This window comes from Lagenorhynchus albirostris, chromosome 15 (assembly GCF_949774975.1).
Source record: "Lagenorhynchus albirostris chromosome 15, mLagAlb1.1, whole genome shotgun sequence".
NCBI classification, from domain to species: domain Eukaryota; kingdom Metazoa; phylum Chordata; class Mammalia; order Artiodactyla; family Delphinidae; genus Lagenorhynchus; species Lagenorhynchus albirostris.
Genome location: NC_083109.1, coordinates 37,543,448 through 37,569,031, shown reverse-complemented (window position 1 = coordinate 37,569,031; position 25,584 = coordinate 37,543,448). Strand labels below are relative to the sequence as shown.

The 25,584-nt window shown below is 39.5% G+C and overlaps 1 pseudogene; it reads right to left on the bottom strand.

Moving 5' to 3' along the window:
- Nucleotides 1-6,184: 6,184 nt before the first annotated feature.
- LOC132506229 (elongin-B-like) lies at nucleotides 6,185-16,488 on the bottom strand (annotated as a pseudogene).
- Nucleotides 16,489-25,584: the final 9,096 nt, after the last annotated feature.

Genomic DNA, 25,584 nt, shown 5'->3' with positions numbered 1-25,584 from the left:
CTTTTTATATTGTGTATTCATTGACAAATTTTGTAGCTACATTTAATACTTTTGTCCTTTAGGCTCTATACTAGAGTTAAGTCCTTAGCATACAACCATAATACAGTATTAGAGTTTTCTGGATTTGACTATATACTTATCTTTATAAGTGTGTTTTATATTTTCATATGTTTTCATGTTACCAATTAGCAACCCTTTATATCAGCTTGAAAAGTTCCTTTCAGCATTTCTTGAAGGCAGGTCTAGTAGTGATGAACTTCCTCAGCTTTTGTTTGTTTGGGAAAGTCTTTACCACTTCTCCATTTCTGAAGGACAACTTTGCCAGGGAAAGTGTTCTTGGTTAGCAGTTTTTTTCTTTTAGCATTTTGAATATATCACCCTACTGTTTCCTGGCCTGTAAGTTGCCTGCTGAGAAATCTGCTGATAGACTTACAATGGTTCTCTCGTATATGATGATTTTTTTTCTCTTGCTGTTTTTGAAATTCTCTCTTAGTCTTTGATTTTGGACAGTTTTATCATAATATGCCTTGGAAAAGATCTTTTGGGTTGAAATTTTAGAGGGGAACTTTGTGCTTCATGAACTTGGATGTCCAAATTTCTCCCCAGATTTTGAAATTTCTCAGCCATTATTTCTTAAAATAAGTACGCTGCCACTTTCTCCCTTTCTTCTCCGGGACTCTGGTTATGATAATGGTAACTCAGTGGAAATTGTGATGTCATATTTGGCATAATTTTATCAATATCCCAAAGGATAAGTATTATTATTTTTAAAATTTATTTATTTTATTTATTTTTATTTTTGGCTGTGTGGTGTCTTTGTTGCTGCGTGCAGGCTTTCTCTAGTTGTGACAAGTTGGGGCTACTCTTCATTGTGGTGTGCAGGTTTCTCATTGCAGTGGCTTCTCTTGTTGTGGAGCACAGGCTCTAGGCACGTGGGCTTCAGTAGTTGTGGCACATGGGCTCTAGAGTGCAGGATCAGTTGTGGTGCACGTGCTTAGTTGCTCCACGGCATGTGGGATCTTCCCGGACCAGGGCTCGAACCCATGTCCCCTGCATTGGCAGGCGGATTCTTAACCACTGCACCACCAGGGAAGCCCCAGGATAAGTATTGTTATCCTCATTTTATTGAAGATGAAAGTAAGGTCCAGTGTCCCACCCAACAACTTATGATTAGAAGCTGTAGAGATAAGACTCCAATGAAAATCTTCCATTTAAATTATTAGTAGACTATATGATTTATGGCAATACACCTTGTATTGGCTTTTGTTTTTTCAGATTCCCAGAATGTTATAAAATTCCCCACATAGCAATTTCATACTCTGTATCCCTTTACAGAATCTCTACCCATAAAAATTACTGATTCAGGCTTCCCATTGTTTGGGAAGAAGAGTTATGTTTTATTAAGTTAGAAATGAGAAATGAATTATTTATTGAACAAAGCAAAATGAAACATTGATTAGAGGGAGCAAAAAGTATATTGAGCTTCCTGAGAGATGATCTGGGCCTCATTGTTCAAGTTCTAAACATATTAAATACAGAAAACAGAGTCAGCAAGCATATCGTGGAAACTATTCACGGACTAGACAGAAAAATATTAACTCATAGAAAGCTCACAGAGTTGATTCTTATAGTTGGAGCACCTGTGTGCTTTAGCTTCTAGAGGCGATATCACTATTAAAATTGTTTAATCTTTCTGGAGCTCAATTTTCTCATCTGTAGAATAGGAATAATAAAGCCTATTCTTCTCTTGGGGTTGTGAAGCTCAAATGAAATAATAACCATTACTATTGACTTCTGTGCTCTTCCTAGGACCCTCTGTGGGCAGGCTATATCTTCTTGAATGAGAGCAAGGGGCACATGTTGCTCCAGTTACTGTGAGCCTACAATTCTTCACCCAGTTCCAACATGTAAGTTCCTCCCCCACACCACCAAGGTGGGTGTCCTATAATTCAACTCAATTCTGACACTGTTTACTTGGAGATACTGTCAGATTCCACAGGTTAAAGGCTCAGTCCCCAAGACTAACCTCCACTTCAGATACCAATCATAGTCCAGGCTGTCGCCCATGCTTCTGACCAACTGGCTATAAATTAGAGCATCCCATAACCCAATCCTTGGGTTTGATTAATTTGCTAGAGTGGCTCACAGAACTCAGGAAAACAGTTTACTCACTGAACTACTGATTTATTACAAATGATTTGAAATGCAAATCAACAGCCAGATGAAGAGATTCATAGGGCAAGTGTGTGGGGAGGGGCACGAGGTGTCCATGCTCTCTGAGCATGCCTTTCTCCCCAAATCTCTACTTGTTCACCAACCTAGAAGCTCTCCGAAACTCCTTCCTTCCTTTCTTTTTTTTTCTTTTCTTTTCTTTTTTAATGCAGGCTTCATTACATATGGATGGTAGATAAAATCCTGGGCCATAGGCGATTAAACTCAATTTCCATCCCCCTTCCCCTCCCACAAGGTCGGGAGTGGTGGGTAGAGGGTGGAGGTGGGGGGAAATGAAAGTTCTGACCCTCCAACAGGCAAGGAGCCCCCATTCTTAGGTGACCTAAGGTCTTTCTGAAATTCACTTCATTAGCATAACAAAAGACACCATATGGCTCTCCACACTTAAGAAATTCCAAGCCTTGTAGGAGTTCTGTGCCAGGAAAGGGAAAAGAAGACCAAATGTACATTTCTTATTATAAATCACAATATCACATATCCTAAGCCAGCTTTCTCAGGAGAGAAGAATAAGCCCGTCATTTTTCAGCTTAAGGTTCCTTCCATGTAGCAATGCCAGTTGGAAAATAGTCAAGACCATGTGGATATGTCGTTATTATGTATCTATTATGTCTCCATAGAGCAAAAAACTAAGGCTTAGAAAAATTAATTAACTTTGCAAATATCACACAAATTGTAAGCTATAGAACCAATATTTGTATGTAGATCTATAAATTTCTAAGTATTTTCTTTCAAACAGTATCTACTATTAAAGTTAGATATACAACTAATCAAAATAAACACATATTTGTACCATAATTTGAGAAGGTTTTGGGTTCTAGAAAACACAGATTGGCATTAGTTACTTACCTGGCATAGTTATTTTATGTAGATAATCACAAAAATTTTGCTTCCATACTTGCTTTCTTCTTTGTGGTCTTCCTGCTGAACAACCTCAGAATTTCCTGTATCACTGAAACTGAAGAAAAGAGAGGGTCTATTTTTAAGAAATTAATATCTAAGTATTATAACTTATATATGTTTATTGTGGATAACTTGGAAAAGACAGATTAAAAAAAAAGTACAAGGCCAAAATTACCTAGTGCCATTTAGCTGTAATTCCTGTGTATATGTTGCTTATATAAACTTCCAGAAAAAGTTGTGTTACAAAATCGGGAACCTTTGACAGGGTATGAAGAGCAGTTTTCTTTCTTTTTTTTTTTCCTGATAAAACATTTTTACTACATCAAAGAATTAAAGTATTTAATATTATATTTATATCATAGTGAATGATACTAAATATCTGTGGTTTTAAGACATGTGAGTAAAATGTTTTGAGGTTGACCTTTTGTAAAACTTCACAGACTTGGACCATTTCAAAGACTATGTTGGAACTCATGCTAGGATCTCGTTCAACTAAAGTTTTTATGTTGCATAGTTTAAACTGTTCATTTTCTGACATTATCAAACATGATAAATTAAAGATTATGTCTCAATAGCCAACTATAGATATTCTAAATTAAAGAGTGCCTTTATCACTGTAGTGAAAACCATTTTAAGCACTTTGAAATTTTTGCAGGTATTATATAGATATTCTTGAAGTTTCAATAGTCAAGAATATACAAAAATATCTCAGTAAATATTTATTTCAGTTTATGTATTCAATTATGAGTAGCTTCTTAAGCAAGAATAAAGATTCTTTATTCCCTATTTTCTTTACAAATGTTTCATGTGACAACTTTTGTAAAAATCTTGTAGTAGTCTTAAAGAGTGTTAGTATTTCATATTTTAGTTTGTTGCCACTTAATTGAACAGACATGAATTTAAGAATAAAAAGCATATCATTATGAAAATAATCATCAGTTATGTTTTCCTAATACTGCTTTCTATACCTGAATGATTATTAAATTGTAAATTATTTTATTAAAAAAAGAAATACTCAAAAAGGTTCAATGAATATTCTTGAGCACTTACCATGTTTTATTTTGGGTTCTCCTAAAAAACAGGTCCTGAGACAAGGATTTGAGAGTAATTTGGGAACTAATTTGAGTGTAAATTGGGAAGGTTTCAAGATTATTTAGGAGGTGAAGGGAACACAGGTTGGGGATTTTCTAAGTGAGACAGGGGAAGAAAAAGGAACCAGTGACATGTGTCTCACTGAGCCAGCTACCATTATGGATGACTGGAGCTTGATTCTGCTGGGGAAATTCTGTAAGCTAGTGTAGGATACATCAGGGTCAAAGGAACTTGACCTACCTGAATATCAAAGGAACTGGGACATTTATACACTAACTGGCAGAGGGGGCTCCGGAAGAGAGTGAAAACACTGAGGGAAAGAAAGGCAGAGGCTGGCTGTTGAAAGTTGGGCCAGGGTGCACTGAACTACTAAGAGGAGTTGGGGGATGCAGGTGGGACAGGAACAGCACCTGATTTTCGGTGTATAGAAGTATAGCATCAATAATTGAGGAAAGCTAAAATCAAAATGGATGAGTTTTTCTGAGCACACAAGTTGGATTGAGCACAAGTATAAAATCAGAGTTGTTTTTTCTCTTTTTTTTCCCAAAGCTCCCTTGTCTTGTTTTTCTATTTTCTTTGTTCTTGCCCTACAGGTTTTCCCAACCAGAGCCCCCACTGCCAATGGGTGAATAAATATCCTAGTCACTTCTACTAGACTACGCTGTGCAGTTCTTCAATACTCAGTCTTGTCTCGACTGTGCCTAGACCCCTTCCTTAGAATAGTTTGCACAATCTTTCCACATTCAGAGAGCCTGGGATGTAGTTTAAGATTGGCTTCCATTTTAGGCTTGGTCCTCCTGTTTTTCTTTGTAATTTGTCCCTGCTGTTTTTAAAGAGATTTGCATTGATTTTGTGACCTGCTAGTGGATGCATAGAGGAACTTAATTGAAAAGGGACTGTGAACAATTTGGTAATGTGGGAAATGTAATGTAGGGGGTAAAATGAAAAATATTTAGCACACAACATGGTGAGGACACTTAACAATCGCCATGGACTCTTGACTGAAGTTTGGTTCTCTACTCCGCCAGAGTTAACTTTCTGGTAGTTGGCTGATTCTGGGGCTTCAAGGGAGAGAGGCTGGGATGACTGGGATAACTTGAGGATTACCTAAGGGGCTCATAGCCATGGCTGACTACCAATTGGCACTGAGATATTATAATATTTTAACAAACTGTAAGTGCTGGCTGAAACTCAGCCCTGCGTATAACCTAAATAAAAACTTTATCAATATTTACTTCTTTGAATTGGGTTTTTTGCCTGCACCTGTTTGCATATGGGAAAAGGGAGTCTACAGAACCTCCCAAATGTCCGTAATTCACACTGGTTGTGGTCTAGTGACAGTAGGAGGTATGACCTCTAAAGTGACAATATGGACTGGATTAGTCTAGATGGGTATCTTAAAACCCTTGCTCTGATGCCATTTCCAAACAACAATCAGTTGTGTAAGTTTATTTATCTACTTTTGTATATAAGATTATCAAGGAAAAGCTACAGGCTAATTTTTCTCTTTTTAAAAAAAATATTATTTATTTTTGGCTGCATTGGGTCTTCGTTGCTGCTCACGGGCTTTCTCTACCTGCCTCGAGTGGGGGCTACTCTTTGTTGCAGTGCACGGGCTTCTCGTTGTGGAGCATGGGCTCTAAGCACAAGGGCTTCAGTAGTTGTGGCGCATGGGCTTAGTTGCTCCGAAGCACGTGTGATCTTCCCAGACCAGGGATTGGGAATATCCCCTGCATTGGTAGGCTGATTCTTAACCACTGTGCCACCAGGGAAGTCTACTTCTTCTTGAAAGTGTGATCCCCTGATGCCTGCTATACATAGCAAATTCCTGAAGGAAAACACCAGAATATGGATGAGCTGAATACCAAAATCTGGGTTGATTTTTCTTTTCTTTCTTTTTTCTTTGTTTTTGGCACCCAATCTCTTTTATGGAGTGGGGGGAGGCCCTGAGGGGGAGCTCTCACTGCACAGCTTGTTCATTAACACTGCTTCCTGGGTCCTGCGGCTTCATCACATCCGGCAACTCCAGTGGGCTGGAGAAGGGTTTGATGGGCAGGGTCTCAAATGCTTCACCTGCCGGTAAGGCTAGCCTCACCCGTGGCTGGGTCTGGCTGGTGAAGCCATACTCACCCAATATCTTGCCATCGTCCAGAAACCGGTGGTCCTTGTACAGCCGCTGCTCGTCTGGCAGCTGCTTGAGGATGCCCTCGACGATGCGCTTCAACAGGAACATGGTGCTGGACGCTTTGCCTTCCATGAAGATGATGGTCTTGCGGCGCCGTATTTTGAGGAACACGTCCACACCGGCTACTGCCTCTCCCCTTCGACTAGCCGGAAGCTCCGCCCCCTTCCTGGCAGCCCACACACCGGCCCCCAGGGTGCCCGAACCTGGCGGCCCCGCCCCGCCCCGCCCCGCCTCGTCTGGCTTGATTTTTCTAATCAAGGGGAAGTGAGTAATTTGGAATGCTAAGGATTTAAATGAGTCATGAGCTTTCTCTTAGAAATAAAGAATTTGGTATTTCTCTGTTTTCAACATGTGTAATAGATTCTGAAGGAGATTCTGAGAATCTATGGTGCTGTTAAGCTGAATCTACTGTACAAATGAATAGTGTATAATTATTGCAAAATGTATAATTTTCAATTGTATATTCGTGGATTTAAATCACTTCTGATGTGACTTTTTCCTGAAGCGATTTTTCTGATTTCATGTTCATGCTTTTTTATTAATATTGTTGCAAAGAAAAAATATCCTCCAAAACTTGGAAGAAAAAAAAAGAAAGATTGTGTCACCTTTGTTTTTATTTTTAGACAATGTCCTGTTCCTAGGTCAAAGTTGGCAAGTTTTGTTTGTTTTCTGTAAAGGGCCAGATAGTAAATATTTTAGACTGTGCTCACCACGTGGTCTCTATTCAACTCTGTAGCAAAAGCAGCCATGTATAATACGTAACAAATGGCTGTGGCAGTGTTCCAACAAAACTTTATTTACAAAAAACAAGTGGTCAGCTAAGCCCAACTATAGTCTGCTGACCCCTGCCCTAGAGTCACAAGATATACAAGTTTGTTTGACTTGCCATTTACTGTTGATTAAGGCCCAGACAACTCACAACTTTGTAAAGTTGGATGTTCCTTTATTGGAAACTAGTAAGATATAAATGATTTTTCCCAATATTAGGCAAGTAATTTTTGTGCAATGAAAATTATTTTTGCCTGATAATAACACGAATGATTTTTCATACATAGAAAAGTTAGTCCCAAAGACTGGTCTTATTTCTGGTAGGACAATGACCAATTTTGCATCTAACTTTGTGATTTATCACAGCATTCTTCCTTTGCTTCATTGATTATATAATCATTAGTTCTCTGTATTTTTTTTTATAAAGCCAGAAATGGTATGATCCCTTTTTATTTATTTATTTATTAATTATAAATTTATTTATTTTTGTCTGTGTTGGGTCTTCATTGCTGTGTGTGGGCTTTCTCTAGTTGCGGCAAGCTGGGGCTACTCTGTTGTGGTGTGTGGGTTTCTCATTGTGGTGGCTTCTCTTGTTGCAGAGCATGGGCTCTAGATGCGTAGGTTTCAGTAGTTGTGGCACGCAGGCTCAGTAATTGTGGCACGCAGGCTCAGTAGTTGTGGCATGCAGGCTTAGTTGCTCCACGGCATGTGGGATCTTCCCAGACCAGGGATGGAACACTTGTCCCCTGCATTGGCAGGCAGATTCTTAACCACTGTGCCACCAGGGAAGTCCTCCCTGTATTCTTTTCTGAACCATCTTTGTCATCCTGCTGTCTCCCTCATTAATGAGTTTAATAAAACTTAAATTCCTGCTCATTATGGTTTTATATAAGAATTGCAATCTATGAAACACTTTGAAAATTATACTTTGGATATCATTCTGTTAAGATATTTACCTAGATTAGACCCCACGTTCTTGTCCTTCAATTTATGACCTGGGAGAGGAAGAAAACAATGTTCTCAACTTCCAAACCAACAGGCAATTCTAAAATAATGGAACTAAGAGCTAAAGATAAGTAAAAACTATCTGAATGTGATACAGAAGCCACAGGTGCCTTGGATGGAGCAACCATTTAATCTAAATGCTGGGATGTGTCTTCAAGTTTGGTGATAGTAGAAAGTATAGGAGACTAGAATGTGTGATCCCAAAATATACCTCTTTAGCATAAATGTCAATATTTAAAATTGACTATTTTGAGAAACAGCAGACACAGGAGAAGTTCTGAAAACAGGGTATAAGTTGTCTTTTTGTAAGGGAAATTTCCATTTGTAGAGGAAATTTCCATTTGTGAAGGTGTCTTCCTTTCTGTACCAGGAAAAGAAGGATGACTCTAAATCACAAGAAACTCATCAATAGAGAAGGAACAGTCTTAAATCCGCATAGCAAACCTTATGTTTCTTTACATACTTTTCCTGGTCACCTTCCCATAACTTACCTCCCCACACCCCCACCCCACACCCTTCTTCTTCTGTTTTAAATGAAGATGGCATTTAAGCCCAAGTTCTAGCCACCTCTTTGAGTTACTCATCTGTGAGTTTCTCCCATGTATATGTGAGATATACATGTTGATAAATTTCTGTTTGTTTTTCTCTTGATAATCTGTCTTTCATTACAGGATTCCCAATGGAGAGCCTAAAAGGAGAAGATATTTCTTCTCTCCTACAAAAGCATAGGCATGTGTTTTAAGTTCTATTATAATTTGATAATGTGCACAGGATAAACCTCTCACATCAGTTTCTATTTTCTGGCAACATTTATCTCAAGATTGCAGGTATTTTACCCACTGGAAGTAATCAGCACACTTCTCTAATGCTGCCTTTACTTCCATACATTGAAAGTGAAACAGAATTAAAGTAGCTTTCAAGTGTATGCTAAAAACATTCATTTAATAATTTTTCCCAAAAAGCAACCCTCAGGGGAATTTGAAAATTCCACCTACAGTTCCCCCTTTGGCTCACAGCAATGACTGTACCTGTATTCAGGAGAGGCTGAACCTTTGAAGGACAGCTGAGTTCATGCCAATCAGCAGGCAGTGGCAAAATGAAATGAATTTTTTTTCGCATTAGACTAGATGGTGTAGTGCCAAGCTGAAAAATAGTCTGTTTCATTTTGGATTCATGGGGTTTTTTTCCTAGTCTTTGATTTGACTTGAAAGTCAAACTGAATGTCTGAGATAAAAATGTCATGCAGATCATAACTCAGTGCTCCTGGGTTCATTGGAGATGGACACAGTTGAAACTCTTGACTGAGGTATAGAGAGGTCAGTTCAGCTATGCTGTTCCCCAGCCATCCCCTGCTATTCCTCACTCCAAAAGAGTAGTTCACTTTATTATGTCCAGTTGAACCTCAGGTAAGAGGTTCAGCTGGGCTCCTAGAAGCTTAAAGACAGTCAATTCATGAAAGTATTAAAGGATAACTTTTTAGAAAAAATAAACCCACATACATATTTAAAATGGACACATGTCAAAGATTTTATTTATTTAATTAATTAATGAGGGAACCAGTAAGATGTTACCACCAGTTCAAAGGAGACTCCAAAAAGAATACACATATGTAGGCTATCAGGAATGATGCAATGAATTTAGATTTGCTTAACTTGTGCCAAAATAGCTTCTTCCACAGACAGGAGGAAAATTAATTGAACCTCCTCCAAATTCATTTGCATATATGTGGACAAGAATCATTTGTATCTCTTTCAGTTCTCTAAAACTTACAGATTTGTAGAAAACATTACTACAATGAAGGGTGTAAAGACCCCATAGAATCAGATAACTTGGAGGGGTATGCTAGACAATGCATAGTTTTCCATTGAAAACATCAGGAATTTTTTAGCTGTATTTCAGTCCTTCATAATTTTTCCCTACAAAAGAAAACCTGACTAACATTATGTTTGTATCTCTAAGGTTATATAAAACAAAAAAGGCGATAGTGTCCTTCTCCTGCATCTGTTTGCCAAAAACAATCAAAATAGGGCAACAAATGAACTTGAGTAGCAGATACTTGAAAGCTGGAGAAAACAAATGGAAGGAAAGTAAACTTTAAAATACCCTTTGCTTAATCATTGTCTTTATAGCACATTACTTTGTGTTTCACGTTGTGGAAAATTTTAAGAGAAACACTACATGGATGAGCTGTCCTTTAAGCTACACTGTTTTGATTTCACAACTTTTCAGCATTTTGGAATGTTAGGAAAAGCACCATGAATCTTTTAACCCTGAATCAAAAGCTTTGGAAAATAATATGAAAGTCTTATGACAATTTTTCATGGAAGAATTAGGAGACACCACACTGCATTCAATCCAGCAAGCCTTCCTAACAACTCTTCTTACATACCTCTCCCCCCACCCCAAAATTCCACTCCTAATGGCTGTTCCTCAGTCTCTTCTCTCTCACCTATGTTCCAAAGGCCTTTAGTTGTGCTAGCTTATCTCCCTATCATTTCTTTTTTTGCTTTTATAAAAGGTAATTTCATCTTCTCATCTTCTTCAAGTTTTCTCTCCTTCTACTATGCCTCTCAGCACAATGTCCTGGTAAACGAACCAAGCAAATACTATATCCTTTGAAGTGAATGAAGAGGGATACCACAAAAACTTGTAATTTGATATGTTCCTTCATGCCACACTTTATTTTCAACTTAAAGATTAAATATCTTTGCTATATACCTTGAAATATAATAGCTGCTACATCATAATTTTAAGTAGGTATACCACACAAGATAATGATTTTTATAAAAATGATAACATTTATAAAAAAAGGATTCCTAAGCTTTTTCTGAATGTTAACTGGGTTCCTCCTGACACTCTCAAAATTCGGGCAGGCAAAAGGACTGTATTAGTTTTCTAGTGCTGCCATAACAGAGTACCCAAGAATGGATGGCATAAACAACAAAGATTTATTCTCTCACAATTCTGGAGGCTGGAAGTCCAAGATCAAGGTGTTGCCAGGGTTGGTTTCTTTTGAGGCCTCTCTCCTTGGCTTGCTACCTTCTCCCTGTGTCTTTACATGGTCTTCCCTCCATGTGTATCTGTATTCCAATCTCCTCTTCATTTAAGGACACCAGTCACATTGGATTAGGGCCTACAGTAATGACCTCATTTTAACTTAATTCCCTCTTTAAAGACCCCATTTTAAAACACAGTCACATTTTGAGGTACAGAAGGTTAAGATTTCAACATATGAATTTTGGAGGGCCATAATTCATCCCTCAACAAGGACTGTTCTTTCAATTTCAGTAGAAGAAGGATGTCAGGTGTTCAGGGACTAAGTGACCACTGAACAGTCTAAGGAACACAGCCAGCACATCCAATTGATAATCTGTACTATGGATTTCTTTAAGTCATTCTTAGAAGAAAGAGATGTTAGAATTACAGACCTTCTTAGAGTTTCAGAGTTGGCATTATAGAACAAGAAAGCAATGCTTTTTTTGTCTTTAATTTAAAGATATAAATGATGGACATATGCCAACCTTATAAATATCCTTCAAGGTATCTAGGTTAGCTATTTCCATAGCTGGTCTAAATATTCATGCAAAAGTATTATAGGTTTTTTTTTTGTGTTTTTTAACAACTGTATTGAGATATAATTTACACAGTGTAAAGTTCAGTAGTCTAAAGTGTACAATTATCATGAATATTTATGTGTGTAATTATGTGGGAAATTATTCTGCACTCTATGTAGATTAATGTTAATCTCTATGATAACTCTACAAGGTTGACATCACTGGCATTTATAGATGAGGACATGAAGCTTAGAAATGAAAATAACTTTCTCAGATTCTCCCAGGTAATAAGTAGGAGAGTTGGTCATTCAAACCCAGGTCTGTGGGGTCTAAAACCTAGGCCCTATATACCACACCACTCAGCTAGTCCTTCCCCATTTTACCATATGTAACACATTCTCATTGTATGGAAATCAAAGAGCACAGCTAAATAAAAAGAAAATAAAAATCATTTGTAATCCTTACCCAGAGTTTACCATCTATAACCATTTTGATATGTAACCTTACAGTTGTTTTCCCATTCATATGTGTCAAGCACATATAACTTCATACACATAAACTCATTTGTATCTTTATTTTCTTCAGATAAAATTAAGTGTATCTCTGACCTTCATCCTACAAGGTTGTCAGGAGATCCTGGTAAGTATTGAGGCTCCTGATGTTCCTTGAGGTCAAAGAGAAAATTGGGAGATTTGTGTACTACTGGGAGAGTAGAGGGAGGCCTCTGATCTTCAGTCTAGCATGGCAGCCTTCATTATTGTCTATGCTTCAGCAGTTCAGGAGAACAGGAACTGTACTGATTCAGGGCCCAGAGGAGCACAGACAGCCTTGCTCCAATGGGAGGCTCAGTGCTAGTTTTAGCTTCCTTCTGAGATCTTCCTACCTAAGGGTACTGAGAAGCGTGGGGTCTGGGTCCTCCAGCTCACTGTGCACCCCGCTCTACTTTAAGGATTTCCCTTTATCTGCCTCTGCCTGTCACTCTTTCTCCTGCAATTCCTTCTCCCATTGTATAGTCACTTTTTTTTTTTAACATCTTTATTGGAGTATAATTGCTTTGCAATGGTGTGTTAGTTTCTGCTGTATAACAAAGTGAAACAACTTTACATATACATATATCCCCATATCCCCTCCCTCTTGCATCTCCCTCCCACCCTCCCTATCCCACCCCTCTAGGTGGTCACAAAACACCGAGCTGATCTCCCTGTGCTATGTGGCTGCTTCCCACTCACTATCTATTCTACATTTGGTAGTGTATATATGTCCATGCCTCTCTCACTTCGTCCCAGCTTACCCTTCCCCCTCCCCGTGTCCTCAAGTCCATTCTCTACGTCTGTGTCTTTATTCCTGTCCTGCCCCTATGTTCTTCAGAAACTTTTTTTTTTTTTAGATTCCATATATATGTGTTAGCATATGGTATTTGTTTTTCTCTTTCTGACTTACTTCACTCTGTATGACAGACTCAAGGTCCATCCACCTCAGTACAAATAACTCAATTTCATTCCTTTTTATGGCTGAGTAATATTCCATTGTATATATGTGTCACATCTTCTTTATCCATTCATCCGTCGATGGACACTTAGGTTGTTTCCATGTCCTGGCTTTTGTAAATAATGAACATTGTGGTACATGAATCTTTTTGAGTTATGGTTTTCTCAGGGTATATGCCCAGTAGTGGGATTGCTGGGTCATATGGTAGTTCTATTTTTAGTTTTTTAAGGAACCTCCATACTGTTCTCCATAGTGGCTGTATCAATTTACGTTCCCACCAACAGTGCAAGAGGGTTCCCTTTTCTCCACACCCTCTCCACCTAAATAGACATTTCTCCAAAGAAGATATACAGATTGCCAACAAACACATGAAAGGATGCTCAACATCACTAATCATTAGAGAAATGCAAATCAAAACTACAATGAGGTATCACCTCACACCAGTCAGAATGGCCATCATCAAAAAATCTGTATAATCCCTTTTACTCAAGTTTAAAAAAACAAGAGCTAGGAAGGGAAATGTTTACAGTTCACAACTCCCTTTTGAAAAAGAGAGAGTTAAAGGACTTGGCTATTGTGAAAAAATTTTTAATTTATTTATTATGATTATGATTTACAAAATCATATTCTACCTGCTGTTTTTATCTAATTTGACAATCTTTATTGTTTTTAATTTGATTTTTTCTTATTATTGAGCTTAAAGAATTTTTTGTGTATTTTGGATATAAGTTCCTTATCAGATATGTATTTTGCAATTATTTTCTTCCATTCTGTCTTTCATTTTCTTAAGTGTCTTTTATAGAACAGAAATTTTAAATTTTAATAAGATGCAACATATCAGTTTTTCCTTTCATATATTGTGCTTTTGGTATTGCGTCTAAACACTCAGTTTCTCAACATATAGGGATTTTCCCCATTTTCTTCAAGACCTTTTATAGTTTTTCACCTTACCTTTAGATCTATGATTCACTTTGAATTAATTTTTGTAAAGTGTTAAGTCTATATCTAGTTTCCAATATCACTTATTGAAAATACTGTTCTTTCTCCATTGAATTGCCTTTGAGCCTCTGTCAAAGATCAGTTTGACTTTGTGTGCTAGATATTTGGCTATATTTTGTTGGTCTATTTCTGGGCCCTTAATTCTATTTCATTGATCTGTGTGTCTATTTTTTTTACTGATACCATGCTGTTTTGATTATGGTAGCTATATAGTAAGTCTTGAAATTGGGCAGTTTAAGTCCTTCAACTCTGTTCTTCTTTTTCAATATTGTGTTAGTTATTCTAGGTCTTTTCCTTTTTGATATACATGTTAGAATCAGTTTGTTGATATCTACAAAATAGTTGCTGGGATTTTGATTGGGATTACAGTACATCTATAGATGAAGTTGGAAAGAATTAACATTTCTGGCCAGGATTGTCCACCAATGACCCATGGGAGATGGTTGATGAATGCCCAAGCTTTCCCATTGCTCAGGTGTGACATCTCTGTGCATGTTCCACAGAGCATCCCAGAGCATCCCAGAGGTCCCCAGGAGGATCAAGCACCAGTTACCCACAGTGGCAACTTCTCATTAAGATAGCCTTTATTGAATATCTTCTCTTCCCTGTTCACTTTCCCATTCCCCTACCAGTTTTTCTTGTAATCACCTCCCAAATAAACTACGTTTCCTCAAAACCTCTTCTTAGGGTTTGTTTCTGGGGGATACAAACTACAACAAACCTGTGATAACACCCATATACTAAAAGTCAGGCTCAAATAAGACAACTCCATTTCCTACATGCACCCAGTTTCCAAAGCAGTATCAGACCTAATCAATTTAGATAGAAATTGCACAGTCAGATAACTTAATGCCTACCCTGAGCATTCAAATTATTCTGTAAGAGATAGAAAACAAGTGCCCCTCTCAAGTCTGCTCTCTCTCCAGAAGGAATAAAGGATAAAAACACATTTAATTTCAACAAGCATGCATGTGTGAGAAAATCTACCTCAAAATAGCTAAAATGGTAAAATATATGTAGCTATTTTAAAGCCAGAAGATTTGGATTCTCCTCAGGCAGCTTTTAGCTTCTAGGGTTTTATGGCTCACTAGCTTTAGGTTAGAAAATTAGAATTGCAAAGTATGTTGTGGTTTTAGTCTCTGCCATTCTTTCATAGTTTTGTAATAGAAGGGTTTGGGGGAGGCGGGATATGGGAGGGGGGGATAAAGTTAGGGAGGAAGGAATGAAATGTACCAGGAGAACTTGTCCAACTATCTGTCTTAATTTTTAACAGCCTTCAAAGCAAGTCATGCACGCTGAGCATTGCAGAAACACTAGACATTTGTTGGGGGAAAAAAGTCTTCTGGGAATGCACTCCTTGCAGGGAGAAAATGGCTTCATAAAGGAATGATGCAAACACTATACATTGCCCTGCCAGCAACTTCTCTCTTTATTTGCAATTGCAGAATGAAATATCCCCTATACCGAAGCCTCAGTCAGCTGCAAAAACAATGTGTTGTAATATGATATTTATTTTTGCTGAAATGGAGCCACAGCCTTGCCATTCCAGATTCTGCAGCCTTGCAAAAGCACCCAGAGAGGCTTCGCTGACCTTGGGGGAGTGCAGAAGGCTAATGAAACATCCTTACTTTTGCAATTTAATTTTTCTTCAAGAACCCAAGCCAGAGCTAGACGAGTTTCCATCTAGCTTTTGGAGGGAAAAACAAAAATGAATTAATTAAGATTATCAGACAGCCTTTACAAAATGTAATATCAGCCCTTTATTATGATATAATATCAGCCAACACTTGCTTCACTTTCCTTGCAAGGAATCGGATTGGAGCTGCTGATCATGGAAGAAGTACTCTGTTGTCTCAACCCACACATTCAAGCAATTTAAATCTAGTCTCCCAGAGACCTGACATCATAAAGGGAAATTATGTTCAGGTCTTCTAATCTATGAAAACATTACCTCAACACTGTTCAACTCAGTCACTATCATGATTTTGCTCTTTCCCTGAATCACCAAACTTCACAGAAGAGAAATTATTGCTGCACTATTTCACCACCTAATATTTCCTTAATTCTAAGATTGGCTGCCATAGAACACTTGAATGATGCTGTTCTTTGGAAGGCCATCAAGGACTTCACCTTCTCCAATCCAATAAGCATTTTTCCGTCCTGATGGACTGCACCATTGGATACTGCTTACCTACCTCTCCTTTCACAGTGAAGCCTTGTGTCTTCTTGCCTTTGTTGACATGGTGCTTCTCTCTTCTTGCGCATCCTCCCAGCCCTCCCTTGTGGTCATTCTCCAAAGGCTCTTGCTTCCAAACTCCTACTCTTTATATTCGATAAGCATCCATTCTCATATTTTTAGTCATCACCTCCCTGATGGCTGGAGCTTAAGCAGCAATCTTGAATGATGAAATGCCCTTGAGGATGGAATTCCCTAGTAGAGGATGCTGAAGAGCACATTAGAAGAAGCTTGGCCCCCTGATGACTTTGTTGGATGCACCATATTTGTTTGGCCTTGCATACCTCCTGATTTCTTCTACATGCTAGAATAAACTCTATGTGTTTAAGTCATTGTTAATTCGGATTTTCTGTTATATGCCACAGAATCTAATTCAGGTAGTAAAAATGGGTATAATAATGCCTTCTCGTAAAGTCAGTGTAAGGTTGACACGATATAATATAGGTCATATGCCTGGTTCTTGTGCTTAGTGAGGCAGAGCCCTACGCAGTCAAAACATTGTAGATATTATTATTATAAGCTCTATGCCTACACTCGCAACTTCATAATGACCATACCACAGAACGTCAAGTACATTCAAAACAAATCCCTTCCAAATCCAACTCCTCCTCCTGATTACTTTATTCTTTGGTTTATGACATTACTAATCCTTAGTTGTAAATCAAAGTTTTGATTCTCTTCATTCTTTTCCTCCTAATGTAGAATTAATTGCTAATCTTATTTATCTAGTCCTTCAAATTTTCTCCAATTAATTTCCTCATTTTTCTATTTCCCCTGCAAACACACTAAAAAGTTGAAGCTTTTTTTATCACCTACCCAAACTATTGCAATCATCAACTCAGTTGTTTCCCCACTTCTTGCATTATCTTCCTCCTCCAAGTTATCCTGTGGAAACCCTGAGATGAATCTTCCAAAAGCACTGCTCTAATCTTGTTACTCCTCCAATGAAAAACCTGAGTGGCTTGTCATTGATCACTGTGTTAGACAACACACTTCTCAGACTGGTGTTTGAGACCTCAACCTATCTTCTGGTCCTCTTCTCCATCTCCTTCCATGCTCATCAATCTAGACTCTTTGATTTTCCTTCTGCTTTCTTAATTCTGTCCTTTGGTTCACACTTCACTCATGGAGAATGTCCTCTTCCTATTACACTCTCTACATTTCAATATCATAGCTAACTTTCAAAGCTTTATGGAAATGCAGTCAATCCTGGAAGTCCTCCTTCCAAAATAAATGTGATTTTCCCTTTACTCAAAGCACTTTGTATCTCTCTTTGGTGCTTGTGCTCTATTGCTTTATAGCAGTGATTCTCAAAATTTAGAGCATCATAATCACCTGGAAGAACTGTGAAAATAGATTTCTGGGCCTGATTCCCAGAGATCCTGATTCAGAGGGTCTGGGGTGGAGTCTGAGAATCTGCATTTCTAACAAAGTCTCAGGTGATACTACTGCTGCTGGTCTAGGGATCACACATTGAGAACTGCTTTCTCCTTATCTGTATCTCATTCTCTCTACATTGTAAACTTCTTGAAATCAGACAATATGGTTTATTCTAATCTAATATTTCCTGAGACTCCCAGCACATGGTAGATAGTAACTTTATTTAAATGGAATCGAATAGAACAAGAAGTCAAGTTTCTGCTTTCGAAGTTGGCATTGTTTGGAGTTACATTCAATTGTTGGTGTCCATCATCTACAAAGAACACATCTAAGTGCTTTTGCGGAGAGCATAGCCAAATTCTTTCTGGTCTTTACTTTTTTCTTGGTCTGGGCAAGACCAAGCATGTGCTTGGAGGATTGTTAGGTATTAAAGGCAATGACATGACATGGGTTCAGGGGAAGCAGTAGTTGAAGGGCTCCCTGAAAGGAGTAGGATGACAGAAGTTCAATATTTGGGAAATTAAGTGTGAAGGTTGCCATGGTAAAGTAACAACAGATTTCAAATCTATAATTGTACTTGGAGAGAGGCATGTTAGAGACCCCCTCCATATACTTTTGTTCCCTCTTATGCTTTTAATGTTTCAGGAGTCAGTCACTGTGAATTCAAGTTGCGCTTCTAATTGCCCTTATTATTATTCTCAGAATGTTCTTTAGAACCAACATGATTTTTAGGAAAGGAAATTAATTGCAGCTTTTCTTGGTTTGGAAATGTAGGTAACTGGGTATTTTGGCAAATTCATGTCCTGTTTTCCTCCTGTGTGTAGATAACAGACTGATAGTCTCCTTCTGCTGGTCTATCCAGTTATCCAGTTAAGGGCATTTTTTGCTGGCGGGTGAGAGAAAATTTTGCATATGGAAAGTGTTTTTGAAATGACAAGAAAATAAAGGACAAGTCATCCAAAGAAACAAAAATTCCACAGCCATCCCCCAAAGGCCTTCGTCCTTAACTTTTAATATTTCATGTCATACTTCTCATGAAATAAGTCCTACAGAAAAAATGAAGGATGGATGGAGACCATTACAAGAAAGGATATATATCAAATAAGGATATTTTTTATTTTAAAGAGGCAATTCAGTTATACCCAGATGGAACATTAAAAAAGTCACAGCTATGCATCATCATTTTTCAGCAACTGAACAGATGGTACCTTTTCATTTGCACTGCGTGCCAACATAGTCAGTGCGTTCGGCTGTCTGCCCCACCCCCATCATGATTCCAAGTTTGCATATAAGAGGACTTGTTGGTTAACTCAGAGACCGCTTGGGAGACTGCATTGCCTGGGGCTTTGACATTACTATTTTATAATATTTCCTTCTTCAAGGAAGCAGATGGGATAGTCAGACCATGACTTTTTTCTACTGTTCTTGAGCAAGGCACCCCAAGGCTTTCTGCCCTTTCCCAGAGACAGGCCACAGATCTACAGTGATGGAGAGAAGCAGTCAACATTGGCAGACCTCTGTTAAAAGCTCTTGTTTACTTAAATGTCCTATTTCCTTGCTATTTTTGTTTCTAGAAATCAGGGAGATACTTATCCTTTCTTGTCCCAATAAGGTTAAAAATTACAACTGATGTCATTAAGGGCCCACAATTTATGTCCTAAGTAAAAAAAAAAAAAAAAAATCCAAAAAAAAATAAACCAGTGACAATACACCACCACCACCACCATCATCCCACCTGACTGTTGGAATGGTTTGCCTGGGGATAGTGATAGAAATTCTGCTTCCTCTAGAGAAATTACTACAGTCTTTTGGGGGATGGGGGGCCCAAGAAAATCCCACATAGGGAAGGCACCAGGTAAATAATAACTGAGAAGGAACAAGGAGAATGAAATTATTTGCCAGGCTATCTCATGCTGTCCCTCAATTTCTGCTTCACTGTGATAAAATAAAACTGGCCAGAAAGCAGAGAATCCCGAATTTTAGCATACCCTTGGGTCCTAAGGCATTTCACAGTCTAGCATTTACTTATTCACTTTAATTCTTTGCTTCCTATGTGATAAGCACTTATCATTTTCAACATTTCAGGACTATGTTAACCACTGTTGTCTCCTGTTCCCAGCTGTTAATGTAGAGCTGCCAGTCCTTTGAAAAGCTCTGTCTTCCTATTCTTCAGCCCTTCCTGTGTCCCTGCCCTTGGCCCTGTGGCTTTACATACAGCTCCTTCCCTCCAGAGGCTGAGCTTGCTTCCCTGCCCTTTGATTCTGATTTATCCATGTGACCTGCCTTAGCCAATGGAATATTAGCAGTTGTGACTCAAGCAGAGGCTTGAGAAAGAGCTTCTTCCTTTCCATTGTGGTCTGTGTCTCTGCTGTCTCCATGAATGCGTGCCCAGGCTATCTTGCTGGAGAATGAGAGATGTATGGAGTAAAGTTAAGTTGTCCCATTTGTCCCAGATAAAGACAGTCTAGATCAACCAAGGGCCAGTGGACTCTAGTACCAATCCTTTATCTTTCAATCCATTGTCCAAGTCTGGTTTTACCTCCAGTGTAATTCTTGAGTTTGCCCACTTTTCTCCACCTCCACAGTCACTGCCTTAGTTTAAAGCATCTGCACCATATTTTACCTGAATTTTGTAATGGCCTCTTAGATAGGGCCCTGCTTTCCCTCACCCTTCCCCATGAGGCTGTTCCCACTCAGCAGCCAAGGGATCTTTTAAAAACACAAATCAGAGGGTGTTAGTCCCCTGGGTAAACCCTTTGATGGAGTCTCCTTGCTCTTAGAACAAAATCCAATATGTTAACACAACTCTCAAGGTGTGCATACTGTGCTTCCTCATCTAAACTTATAAAACCCTCTTCCATCCTCTTACTAGACTCCTATTCTACTGATCTCCTGTTTTTTACCCTCAAATGAGCCAAGCCCCTTCCCATTTTAGAGTCTTTGCCCATAATGCTCCCTCTGGAATGCCCTTTCCCCAACAATTCGAATCACCATGCCCTCCATCAGTTTCTGCTTAAACATACCTTCTCCTGCAGATCCTCACTGTCCTTTATCAAACAAGCCCCCCCTAAGTCACAATCAGACCATTGAGATGGTTTCTTTCATAACATTAATCACAATCTATAATTATTCTATTTATGTATTTGATTCTTTGTTGGCTGTCTTCTTCTTAGAATGTATGTTTCTTGTAGACAAGAATTTGATTTTCTTATTTTCACTGATATTTCCAGCATCTTACCTATAATCAGTGCTCTGTGTATGTGTGTATGAGAGGTTAAAACTGGAGGACTCTCTCTCACACACACACATACAATATACATGTAATAATTATTTGTGTGTATATGTTAATGAGTATTTTATCTTTAACTTCACACAAATATGTAATGCATATGTGGAACACACATATGCAATGTATACATTTGGGTATAATGTACGTATCTATGTAATGAGTCCTTTGTTTTTAACCTGACACACACACACGCACACACAATTTACTCTTCAGAATCTTGAATTATATAAAAATATAAGTTGGACATTTTTTATAGCAGCAGATATAAGCCCACCTCATTCCTCAGGTTGCATAGTATTCCTTTGTACCACGGATGTACCACAGTTTATTTAGCCAGTGTGAGCTAGTACTAAAATTGTTCCCATTTCAGTGATGAAGAAACAGAGGATGAGGGAAATCATTGGCTGAAGCAGCCCGTGTTAGACGTGGGGTCTGAATCCCAGTAGTGGAATGGGAAGTGCGGACCTTGGCCTAGCACTCCCAAGGCATGAACACAGTTGGAGGCAAGTTTGTTGGGGGTGGGGTCAGTTCCTGTTGCTGTTGCACTTCTTTGTGGCTTTCTGTTGACAGTCCTCTCTCCAATCAATCCATCCCAAGTTGAATGAGAGATATATGCCAGTGGTTTCCAAATGTTAGTGCCCATAAAATCACAAGGAGGTCATGTTAAAACACAGATTGCTGGGCCCCACCCCAGAGATTCTCACTCAGCAGATCGGGGCTGCGGGCTGAAATTCTGCATTTCTAACAAGTTTTCAGGTGTTGCTTATGCTACCAGTCCATGGACCACACTTTGGGTATGTGAAGTGCTCTGTAAACTCTAAAGCCCACACAAACTCAGGTGAATGTGAACTTTGAGTCTTTATTAAGCCCCTACTGAGTGCCAACTATGGTGACAGGCGTTATGGGGAAGAAAACCCTACCATGTGGGGCCTCACCACAAAGACTTAAGAATTTAGTTGGTGAAAACAAAACGTGTTGCAAAAACATAAAATTTCAGTGCAAGGAAGAGTGAGATAAGTGTCAAAGGAATAGTCTTAAATTAGAAATCAGTTCTGGGAAAAAGAAAAGACACTCTGTGCAGACCATCAAATTTTTGGCATCTACTTATTGAATATCAATTTCAAAACTTTCTTCCTTCATTTTAGTGAGTGCAGAATTAGCATTCTCCCGGAAGTCATTGACAGCTGTTTTGAACTTCTGCTTGCTGACCTGTCTCTTAGCTAAGACTGTCTTAAGATCCACATCTCCACAAAGGGAAGCTGTCTTAGGTAGAGCCTGAGATGAGGATTCTTGTGCAAGTGATTTATTTAGGGAGGGCATTTAGGAGGAAACTGTGACAGGGTGAGCGGAGTAGGACAAAGCCAGGCAGGAGTGGAATAAGGGTGTGGTCTCATCTGTAGCCTCAGCTTGACACCCTGAGGAGCTCTGGAGCATGAAGGGCACCAAGAGTTGTCCCACTTTGAGTCAGGGGGCCACACTTAATACCCCAATGTCAGTCAGGCATTGGCAGTGGATTGCCCTGGGGTGGTGTGGTATCATCTCCTGGGTGGGGCACCTCCCATCAACACTTTCAGTAGGACCCTGCAGGCCCAGGGGCCCCTCCACTGAGGTTCACTGGCCTCCTGACTTTCCCCAATTTCCACAGTCTTTGTAAATACATGCTTTTCTTGTCTTATTTCACAAGCATGTATTGCCCACATATTCCAGGGACTGGGTATTTGTGAGATCCTTTCAGGGCCTTAACTCCTCCGTTTCAAAGCTCACAGTGATGTTAATTGATAATGAAACCTGACCTGGTGGCTACAGGGAGAACCCTGGGCCTCTCTCTCTCCAGGGCTGAACATCTGTAATTTAGCCAGTGTGGGATTTAATGGCCTACCTTTAGTCTAGCCCTCTCCTACCCTACTCCACACAGTTGTCTGGAGAATCCCCAGTAAAGAAAGTCTGACCACTCTCATGTAAAATCTTTAAGGGTACCCTGTTGCCCTCAGGTCTGTAAGACCCTTCATGCTCAGATGTCTGCCTTCCTCATCTCTCACTCATTCTTAAGCTCAAGGAATGCAGAAATATCCACTCACCAGGGTCTTTGCATGTCCAGGTATTAGGTTGTTGTAGTACAGGGAATAATGGTTACTCAAAGATGTTAAGTACTAATCCTTGGAAATTGTTAGTCTTAGTTTATAAGGAAAAGTGTCTTTGCAGATATGATTGTTAAGGATATTGACATGGAAAGATTATCTAGATTATTCAGGTGGGCCTTAAATGAAATTACAAGTGTCTTCGTAAGACAGAGGCAGAGGGAAATTTGACACCGGGAAGACAGAGACAAAGATTGATAAGACCCTAAGCCAAGGAATGCCAGCAGCCACCAAAAGCTGGAACATACTGTCCCCTAGAGCCTCCATAGGGAGTATGGCTCTGTCAACACCTTGACTTCAGACTTGTAACCTCCAGTACAGTGAGAGAATAAAATTCGGTTGTTTTAAGCCACCCAGTTGTGGTAATTTTTTAGAGAAGCCTGAGAAAACTATTACAACTGTCATATTACCTATTTATGGAATGACCTGCCCCCCCCACACCCACTCTCTCCCATAACACATAATCCATCAGAATGATTCCTATCTCGGCAGCTCACATGCCACCTCTCCAGGTAGGCTCTTAGACCTCTCCTCCAGGCCCCATTCTGAGTAGACACGTCTCCTCTATCTCCCACAGTTCCTTGAACAATCCCCTCTTATTGTTCTTGTCTTATTCTTTTGTATGACCATCCCTAGGTCAATCTCCCTGTTAAGTTAAGAATCCCCAGGGGCCTCATTAATTTTTGTATTCCCTGGGTTTGGTACAGTGCTGAGTGCAAAGTGGCATCTTGGTGAAGGTATGTTTCTTGGCATGAAGAGGGGGTAGATGCTGCTGTTCAGTGGCCGAAGGGGAGATTCGGGGATCCGCAAGGCCTCACATCATTGGCCAGGGCCTGCTGTACATGGGTGGGTGACAGCTCCCCTGGTGGAGTCAGCCACACGCAGGCTTCTCACCTGCGCACCTGCCCGTCAAGACCTCCAGCTCAGCCTGCTCGGATGCTCTCTGAGGCTTCTGGCCTGGGGTGCTCCCCTCAGCTTTGTGTCTGCAGAGCCTGTGTTTATTTTCTGCTTTGCTCTTTTTATATAATCCTCCTCTGTCCACTTACCTCTCCTGCCTCCCAAACAACTGTGACTCACAAGCACAAACGCTGCTCCCTTTTCCCATTATTTTTAGGAGTCTCACGATTTCCCTCATTATCACCTTTGGGCTAGAACAGGAGTTGGCCTACAGTGTTTTCTGTCTCAGGGCCAAGCTGGGGAGAACAAAGCAAGTGACATTCAATAAACTGGGGGTCATATTAGTGTTCTAGCAATCTAGTTGTTCTGAGGAGGTAGCAGCTAAATGTGGAACTTGAAAATTAGGAACTGGGCTTCAGTCAAAGGGATAATGTTAGAGTTTTTTCAATTCTTCTACAAATTAGCTGTCCAACTCAGACTTCCTGGACAGCATTTGCAGTCAGACTTAACAGTTTCTCCTAAAACTTGATCGTTTTCTATTAGCCTCCAAGGAAGGTAGATAGTTATTTTGTCCTTTTTTTTTTTCAAACATTAGGTAAAAGGCTTCCAAGGAGAGGGTTTCGTTGTTGTATTTTCTCCCCTTTATGCTGTTTAGAAGCCATTGTAATGTTACAATTATGGAACCTGGTCTTTGGGGGAAGGTTCAATAATTTATTCACAAGGTGGATGAATTTGTTATCTGTTGCTGCATAACAAACTATCCCCAAATTTAGCAGCTTAAAACAACAAGCATTTATTACCTCACAAAGTTTCTGAAAATCAGGGTATATTCTGGCTCAAGGTCTCTCATGAAGTTGCAGTCAAAATGTTGGTTGGGACTGCAACAGAGCAGGACCCTATGGACCTTCCTGGGACAGACCCTACCCTCATATCTTCTGCTGTAGCTCCTCTCTGAAGTACCCAGGTAATAGTATCTCATGCATATTTCTTGAGTTTTTCAGATGCTAAAAACCACCACCAAATGGAAGAAATTAACTACTTGATGATCATGAGCACATAACCCCCAGACCTTCTGGCGCCTAAGGATTAACAATGTTAACTGCTCTGTTACCACACCATCAACCAATCAGAGAACTGTGCATGAGCAGATCACATACCCTGTGATGCCCCTCCCTCACCTGGCCTTTAAAAATGCTTTCCTGAAATCTTTTGGAGAGTTTGGGGTTTTGAGGGGCATGAGCCACCCATTTCTCCTTGCGTGGCCCTGCAATAAACCTTTCTCTGCTCCAAACTCCAACGTTTTGTTGTTTGGCCTCACGGTACATCAGGCACATGAACTAGCAGTAGGTAACAGGACTACTGCAGTCTTCAGAAGGAGCTGGAGTACCTGCTTCAAGAAGGCTTTTTCATGTGCCCATTGG